This window comes from Bos javanicus, chromosome 13, assembly GCF_032452875.1.
Source record: "Bos javanicus breed banteng chromosome 13, ARS-OSU_banteng_1.0, whole genome shotgun sequence".
NCBI lineage: Eukaryota > Metazoa > Chordata > Mammalia > Artiodactyla > Bovidae > Bos > Bos javanicus.
In genome coordinates this window covers 71,228,752-71,237,949 of record NC_083880.1, presented here as the reverse complement: position 1 = coordinate 71,237,949, position 9,198 = coordinate 71,228,752, and the positions used below count along the sequence as shown (strand labels likewise).

General features: G+C 46.4%; 1 protein-coding gene across 5 annotated transcripts in view; it reads left to right on the top strand.

Moving 5' to 3' along the window:
- The first annotated feature begins 3,747 nt into the window (after positions 1-3,747).
- The window catches only part of PTPRT (protein tyrosine phosphatase receptor type T), a 594,083-nt gene continuing 588,632 nt past the window's right edge, over positions 3,748-9,198 (top strand). For 3 of the 5 annotated variants that reach the window (XM_061437621.1, XM_061437620.1, XM_061437623.1), the window contains exon 1: positions 3,749-4,600. The gene's annotated coding sequence lies outside the window, so the exon portion shown is untranslated. Of the gene's footprint in view, positions 4,601-9,198 lie in introns of all 5 variants that reach the window. The other 2 variants (XM_061437619.1, XM_061437622.1) reach the window with 2 other exon arrangements.

The window sequence follows — 9,198 nt, the reverse complement described above, 5'->3', positions numbered from 1 at the left end:
TGTTGGCTGGGGGTGTTGGATGGGAATGCAGTGAAGATTTACTTTTTTGTTTCCCATCTCCGTCTCCATGGAAACCCTATGGCCTGAAGAACTTCATGCCCTCAGTGAGCATATCCCAAGGGGGAGAGCAGCCCCGGGTGTTTGGCGTGCTGTGTTCTCACTGTACCTCTTCCCTGTTCCACTGGAGCTTTCAGACATTCTCTCCGTAAGTCCCCTCCCTGCCTGCCTGTCTGGATGATTTGTCTTCTCCATCCTTACACTCACCGTGCTGGGAGGGGCCTTCTCTTCTCTCCTTTGGATCTGCCCTCTAGCCTTTCCTTCCTGTTCCCACTCACAGCCTGGCCTCTCCCCGCTGTGCATCCTCACCACCATCCATCTTCCATGGGACAACAATGATGACTGCTCCAACACAGACCTGGCCTTATTTCTTCCCTTGTTTACATCATCCCCATGTCTTCCCACAGCCCTCAGAGTGACCTCCATACCCTGCCTGCCACTCAGGGCCCTTCACAAGCTCTCCCAACCTTCCCTGTCCTGTCTACCTGCCTTTCCAAGCTCCTTTTCATCCTTTGACACTGTGGCCAGGAGATTTCAGGAATGTTTGAAGACTGGAAAAGCAATTTAATGGCTCAAAAATGTGTAGGAAACCTGTATTGAAGCTAATCAGCCTTTATTTCTATATCTATGAAATATATCTGCATGCCTGTGTTTTACACACACACACACACACACACACACACACACACACACACACACACATCTTCCCTGGTGGCTCAGATGATAAAGCATCTGCCTGCAATGCAGAAGACCTGGGTTTGATCCTTGGGTCGGGAAGATCCCCTGGAAAAAGGAATGGCTACCCACTCCAGTATCCTTGCCTAGAGAATTCCATGGACAGAGGATCCTGGGAGGCTAAAGTCCATGGGATTGCAAACGATCAGACATGACTGAGCAACTAAGCATGCATACATACATACACACGTGTGTGTGTGTGTGTGTGTGTGTAGTCAATTCACTGTTCAAATATTTTATTCCATTTAGCAATAAACTATAGGCTAGCTTTTCTCAAAGACTGAGAATTCCCCAAGGAACAAAATGATTGGAGAAAGCATAGGTGATGATAAGTTACTGTTATTGGGAGTCAAATAATATTGAGCCAATAATAATTGGGAGCCACATTGGGGCAAAATTATTTTTTAAATATTTCAAAATAATTTTATGACAAAAAATTATACTTCATGTTGGAGGTGGAATGGAGGTGCATCTTAGTGTGATATGAAGGAGGGCTCTAAAACTAGACTGGCCCATGAAGATGACAGACAACCTTGCATTTCCTGTTGACCTTGACCTGCAGCCCCTTACTCCCTAGCTGCCTATTGCCACGTGTTTTCACCTTCTGATTATAAGACCACCTACCTTTATTGTTTTCTTCTGAACACTCAGTCCTGTGATATTTGATGCTGTAAACTCCTCAGGGCTAAGAAGGTGTTAGCCTTGCTTCCTGCTGATCCCTGACACAAAGGACAGAACTTTGCACCAAGTGTAGGCTGTCCATGTTGTTAGTTGGAAGAGCATCGCTGGGTGGTCCTGGGGGGAGTCATTATGGAGAAGGGCAGTGTGGAGGAGTCTGCCTTTTTTGGGGTGCTCAGGGCTCAGCATGACTATTTCCAGACCCGTCTAGATCATTCCATCTCACACACCCCATGTGAACAGAAGGGCAGGCTGCTCAGAAACTCTGCACTAGGCAATATGACACAAAGGTGGAAAAGGTGACACCAGGTGAGCGATCTTGGTTAAGAGCCAAGGGGCTTGGCGAGGTGAGGGGCTTGGTTAAGAGATCAGGCCCTTGACTTTGCCTGACCTCAGAAGCTCCTTGGGCATCAAAGTCCTCCATGGCTTTCATGGCAGAAAAGAAAGGCATGGGGGCAGGGTGGGTGCTGAGAGCACTGAATGTAGTCTCCCAGAGGCCCCGGGGATCACGTGTCGAGGGTGAGGCTGCCGTTCCAGGTGGGAAGCAGGACACTGATCTGGGTGGCAGGTGGGGACAAGAGCCATCCCGTGAGTCACTGGCCTTCACCGGACACAGGCTGGCAATCAGTGACCACAGAGTCTCTGAGCACTGCCCCTCAGCAGATTCCTCAAGGGCAGGGACCTCGTGTCTTTGAAGCTCTGGTCCCCTAGTGCCCAGCACAGCCTGACAATGAGCAAGTATTTGGAGAGGATTTGCTGGACTAATGAGCGGTCCCATCACGCAAACAGCAGTACAGTTCAGAGCATACGGTTCCCCCAAAGGAGTCTCTCCAAGTGTCCTAATTTCATAATGAATGTTTCCTGGGCCATTTTTGTCATTAGAATAGAATACAAATATAATATATGGCAGGCATTTTTCCTCATTCTCTAATTAAACATTAATAGCACTTGGAGAGGTATTATCATGCCGTTTTTAAAAATGAGGAAGAAACTCAGAGAAGGAAGTCACTTGTCCACTAATAAGCTAGTGAGGGCAGACCCAAGCTCTTAACACTGGATGAAGCCTCTGGTCTGTCCCGGCTCTACAGTATCACCTCACTTGAATATCGTCAGTAGCCTTCTAGAAAGGAGGCTGCTCTCCAACGCAGGGAATCCTCACTGGATTTGCAGTCACAACGAGTGGGTTTCAGACCTGCCCTTGCCTCTGTTCCTTAATAAGTGTTGCTAATCTCTTTGAGCTTCTGCTTTCTCATCTGTAAAATGGGAATAAAGTGTGACTGCCTCACAGACTTGGAACAAGGACTAACTGGACACCATTTATGAACATACCTGGCACAGTTGTTGGCACAGAGAAGGTAAATGACTGCTAATTGGTTCTGATGTTAGAAGTCAATTCTATAGCATGCCTATGTTTTCCTGTATGTGGCTTTGGTGAGCAGTGAGGTTTGAGCATGTTCATTCATCCCTGCACGGTCCAGTTTAATATTTTTCTCTTGTCTCATGCAGTGTCATCCCGGTTGGACTTTGTCTCTTTAAAGGCATTTATTCTATTCTTTCACAATGATATATGTAAAACCCACTTTCCTTATGAAGTGTTTATTTTTTGCATATAGAATCCTTTATAATCTAACACCATCCAGATATAAGAGCCATTTAGTTGCATATGTAAAAGGACCTATTTGAAAAGTAAAGGAATAAAGTGGCCTTTATGTGCTTGGGGGCCTTTCTGGGGAGGTTCACCAGAGAAATGGAAGTACACACACTTCCTCAAGAAATTCAGTGTCCCTGGGGTCTCTAAATCGTGTTATTTTCTCACTGTACATGAGGCCTCATTGCATTTGCTTTATATCCTAGTCATTCTTTGTCACAGTGGCAGAGATGAATATTTTCTTCACTGTAGTTGTTTTCCTAAGAAGCTAAAAATATTGGAAGGAAATTGGTTTTTTCTCTTCTGCCTTATCTTTGCATAACTATTCTCGGGGATCTCAGAGCAGCGTAGGAGATGACCTCTTTTTTTATTGTCGCTGTAGCGCCAAGACAGAGACACAAGCAGCAGGCAATAAAAGCAACCCTGGCCTCTGCGACTGTCTTTGGAACTGACAAGATGATGGTTGCACTGAATCCACTGGTCAGTTCCAATTTAGTCCAATCCCTGATTTGACATGGCCTCCACCCCTGCAGCCCAGTGACTGATTGTTTTTCATGATTGATGGAGGTGACAGATTTATTTTAAAACTGAGGCTGATTTTTCAGGACCCTGATGAGCTTGGGGAGATGGACGGGGGTGGGGGGTGTATAGGAGGGAGAAAGAATACTCCTTTGTTAATGGTCTCTGTCAGTGACTTCTGTGAGAGCCTCAACAGCTCAGGAAGCCCTCTGTTAGGAAAGCAATTGGCAGGGAATAGGATATTCAGTGGCACCCCACTCCAGTACTCTTGCCTGGAAAATCCCACGGACGGAGGAGCCTGGTGGGCGGCAGTCCATGGGGTAGCACAGAGTCGGACACGACTGAGCGAATTCACTTTCACTTTTCACTTTCATGCATTGGAGAAGGAAATGGCAACCCATTCCAGCGTTCTTGCCTGGAGAATCCCAGGGACGGGGAAGTTGGTGGGCTGCTGTCTATGGGGTCGCACAGAGTCGGACATGACTGAAGTGACTTAGCAGCAGCAGGATATTCGGTAGGAAAACCTGGATTTCCAGTCCTGGTTCTACTGTTTCCTTGGGCAAGTTTCTTAATTCCTCTGCATTTTTGATCACCAATTAAAACAAAGAAATTAACCAGGTAGAAGAGACTGCTAGTTCCCTACCCAATGTTTGTTCTCGCCTTCTTCCTTACTGAGATCAGAACTGATTCTGGCTGTATTTCCCAGCACTGCTTGCAGCTGGGTGTGGCCACATGACCAAGTTCTGACCAATGAGATGTAAGCAGTGTGGTGGGTGGGACTTCCAGGAGAACTTTGCAGTCAAGGAGGAAAATACTTCTTGCAGCAAATGAAACTTAAACCTGTGGGTTCTTCAGATGCTTTCACATATAACCAGAGGACTAAAAAGTTTCCTTAGCCAGTGACTGTACCTTTTTGACTCCAAAGAACCTACAGCTACTTCTGTGGTGTTGGGCTTCAACTAGGTAAGAATGTACGTCAGTTAACTCCGTTTAGCGTTGCTGTGGTTTGAATGTTTCTCCTCACCTGAGTGTCGTCTTCCTACCGCCGTTGTAAACATTAACAAGTGCTTTAATATGAGACAGAAGGTTGCTGAGGCTGACTGGTCCTGTGAGAGCTTCTCTTTCTGCCAGGCCTCGTCTGCTGGGAGGACGAAAGGAGTCTTGGAGAGCTGGAAGGGTGGTGCAGGAGCAGGGAAGACCCCAACACCTCTTTTTTTCTTAATGAAGTATGTTGATGAAGGACCCCCAACAGGAGCGGCAGGGGTATCAGCTTTTACTGGGCCATTTTGTCCCGCAATGGCTCTGCTTTCAATATGGCTGCCAACAACCCAGCCAGTTAAAACTACAGGCCCCAGGCATGTGGGGGCTGTGGAAGAGTGTCATACAAACCCCAGACAACTTCGGGGTCAGCGTCTTCCCCACAGCATCAGAGGAGAGTGTTCTCAGCTGGACTCTGAGGGAATCCCGGCTGAGCTGCTGCTCCCAGGTGTTGTAGATACCATAATGAGGGTCCAGAAGTTTCTTGGGATGCTTAATTCATAGGAGAAAATCCTCCTTTTGATATTACTTACTGATTTGTTTTTCCTCTGACCACCTCAGATGTGATATGCAAAATCTTGTGATAAAAGCAGAAATCAAGATAGTCTTGTTTCCTGATCCTTAAATCTGAGAGAACTGGCCACAAGAGCCTTGGCTTAATGGGCATCGTCTGGTATCACAGATGCTGTCCTTGTTTGTGGGTTCAAGAAGGTGCGGACACAGACACAGCCTCCCTTATCTTATCTCCTGCCTCTCAGAGGCACCGAGGGTGAAATGTCTGCATTGGTGAGGTCAAGGGGCTGAGGACTAAGATCTAGGTGTGAAGCATCCTGAGGATCTGGCCTCTTAGCTGTCCTAAGAATCTGGTCAGCCAAGATTCAGGGAGACTTGCAAATTGAAAGGTTTCATTTATTAGCTGTCACAGCCGGACTTCTGGACAAGGCTGAAGGGCTGAGAAATTTAGCTTGAATCTGCTGTAGGAGCAGGTCAAGAGGAGCTCTGGGCTGTTGGCTGGGCACCAGGAGTACAGCATGTGAAGGGGCCGTTTATTTACCTGATTTATTCGTTCTGTACTTGTTGAATGACTGCTCTGTGCTGGGGGCTAGAGATTTAGGGGGGACGCTGACATTCTCCCCTGTGACTTAGTAGCTCACAGCCTCTGTCACAGGAGAGGGAAAGAAACGGATCTGTGGATGCAATACAAGGATATCAATGTCTTGGGTCAGGCTCCCTAGAAGCTGAGCTTGAAGTAGGGTTGCAGATACTTCTGATTTATTGAAGGAGGGACCTGTAAGGGAAGGAGGGAAGAGGACATGGAAGGGGAAGGGGGAGGGTAAGAATGTGATCAGGGAACATCCAGCCTTCACCTGATTTGCGAACTTAAGGCAGCCCTGTCAACTTCCTGTGATATTGAGAATGCTCTTTGTGCTGTCCAGTAGCAGAGCCACATGTGACAGCTGAGCATTTGAAATGTGATCAGTGTGGCTGAGGAACTGAAATATTAATTGTATTTAATTTTAAATAATTTCAATTTAAATACTTACAAATAGTGAATGGCTGCTGTATTGGATACTACAACACGAGAGCAGATGTGGGCAAACTTCTGTAAAGAGCCAGTAAGTGAATACCCTAGGTTTTGTGGACCAGACAGCCTGAGCTGCAATTCCTTAACTGCTGTTGTAGCAGATCAGCCATAGACAACACCTGACGGAATGGGTGGCTGTGTTTTACAAGTGCCAACACTTGTAAAAATAAGTGGCAAACTGGATTTGGCTTCAGTTCAGTTCAGTCGCTCAGTCGTGTCCGACTCTGCGACCCCATGAAGTGCAGCATGCCAGGCCTCCCTATCCATCACCAACTCCCAGCGTTCACTCAGACCCACGTCCATCGAGTCAGTGATGCCATCCAGCCATCTCATCCTCTGTAGTCCCCTTCTCCTCCTGCCCCCAATCCCTCCCAGCATCAGAGTCTTTTCCAATGAGGCCAAAGTACTGGAGTTTCAGCTTTAGCATCATTCCTTCCAAAGAAATCCCAGGGCTGATCTCCTTGCAGTCCAAGGGACTCTCAAGAGCCTTCTCCGACACTACAGTTCAAAAGCATCAATTCTTCGGCACTCAGGCTTCTTCACAGTCCAACTCTCACATCCATACATGACCACAGGAAAAACCATAGCCTTGACTAGACGGACCTTTGTTGGCAAAGTAATGTCTCTGATTTTGAATATGCTATCTAGGTTGGTCATAATTTTCCTTCCAAGGAGTAAGCATCTTTTAATTTCATGGCTGCAGTCGCCATCTGCAGTGATTTTGGAGCCCCCAAAAATAAAGTCTGACACTGTTTCCACTGTTTCCCCATCTATTTCCCATGAAGTGATGGGACCGGATGCCATGATCTTCGTTTTCTGAATGTTGAGCTTTAAGCCAACTTTTTCACTCTCCATTTTCACTTTCATCAAGAGGCTTTTGAGTTCCTCTTCACTTTCTGCCATAAGGGTGGTGTCATCTGCATATCCGAGGTTACTGATATTTCTCCTGGCAATCTTGATTCCAGCTTGTGCTTCTTCCAGTCCAGCGTTTCTCATGATGTACTCTGCATAGAAGTTAAATAAGCAGGGTCACAATATACAGCCTTGACGTACTCCTTTTCCTATTTTGAACCAGTCTGTTGTTCCATGTCCAGTTCTAACTTGCTTCCTGACCTGCATACAGATTTCTCAAGAGGCAGGTCAGGTGGTCTGGTATTCCCATCTCTTTCAGAATTTTCCACAGTTTCTTGTATCCACACAGTCAAAGGCTTTGGCATAGTCAATAAAGCAGAAATAGGTGTTTTTCTGAAACTCTCTTGCTTTTTCCATGATCCAGCAGATGTTGGCAATTTGATCTCTGGTTCCTCTGCCTTTTCTAAAACCAGCTTGAACATCAGGAAGTTCACGGTTCATGTATTGCTGAAGCCTGGTTTGGAGAATTTTGAGCATTACTTTACTAGCGTGTGAGATGAGTGCAATTGTGTGGTAGTTTGAGCATTCTTTGGCATTGCCTTTCTTTGGGATTGGAATGAAAACTGATGAAACATAAAGCACACTGCAGAGTTGCCCCTTCACCACACCCAGCAAGGGGTCAGCTTTGCATAACCTGAATTGGTCTGATTTGGTGTAGGTCACCTGGAAACAGGATGGTACTTCCTGGGCTAGGTGACTCCGTCCCCTGAAGCCATTTCCCAGAGTGGAGTAAGTGTGGTGTGGGGAGCTATGATGTCTTAGGCACATGGCATCGTGGCCAGTAGGAGTTGTGCAGTGGCCGCGTAAGGAGAATCTCGGGGAACACTACAGTGCTTACTATAGTAATGAATAGTTCTTATGTGTTCACTATGTGCCAGGCACACTGTTAGTGCCTCATGTGGTTTCTAGTCATTCAGTTGTCAGAATAGCCTTAGGAAGACTGTAATGCAAGCATTTGTAGTATGTTCCTATAAAATTCACTGATGTTCATCATTCCAGTTTTGTTGGCTTAGTTACTGGGTATACCCAAGACATTATCCCCCCCCTCCATCCCTCCCCCTCCCTCACACAGACATATGTCATCTGAAATATAGGTATGATGTCACCAAGTGGCAGTTATATACTATTTCCTGTTAGGTAGCTTTGCTGTACTCTCAGAGACCCCAGTGACCTAATCTATTTTGCACTAGTTGCCTCTACTTACTTTGCCTCCCTGGGGTGTTTTTCAGCCCAGATTTCCTCCTTGATAGGAAGCCCATTTCTCTATATCTTATATAGATTTCTCATAGAAACAGATCCTTATTTGGATTCAGGTAGTTTCCTTGGGAGGTGATTTCTGAAAGCCCAGTGACAAAATGGAGAAGGAGACAGGGAGGGAATAAGGTAATAAAGGGCATTAACACATGGGTAACTGGGTGGGCTACTGTTGTGACCAACTGAGACCTGTCCCCACTTGGGGGTCCTGCTGGACACATACTCTAGAAAGTTAGAGTTTCTCCTCCCATGGCCATGGCACACTGGATGAGGGTTACTCCTGGAGGTGAACTTCCCAATACTTTACACAGCCCAGAGTTGAGCATATTTCCTCAGTGTGAACCCCTCCCCCTCAGGCAGGGTGACCCCTGTAACAGGCTGCCTGTGACCTCCAGGCCATGGGTAAGGTGCTGCAGCGTCTGTCATACCCCCTTTTCTCTAACTACTAGCAGTTCTCCAGTTATGGGCTTTTTCAGTTTAAAAGATTTGTTGCCAATTTCTACAGTGCAGTAGACTCTGCTTGACAGTTTGCATAACCATGAAGTTACAGACTTATTAACTTGGGGGTAATGAGATGAGGAAAACACCACATAAGCCTTAAGTCTTACTTCTGGTTGACCTAGCAAGGTTCTGAACTTCCGTAGGTCTTACTCTCGGCTGTGTCATGGAAATGATGGCACGGCTTTTGCTGGGCCTCAGATGAGGTGATGGACAAGCACATACTTAGTAATCTGTGAGGCACAAAGGGTTTGCAAGTTATTAGGGAGTAAGT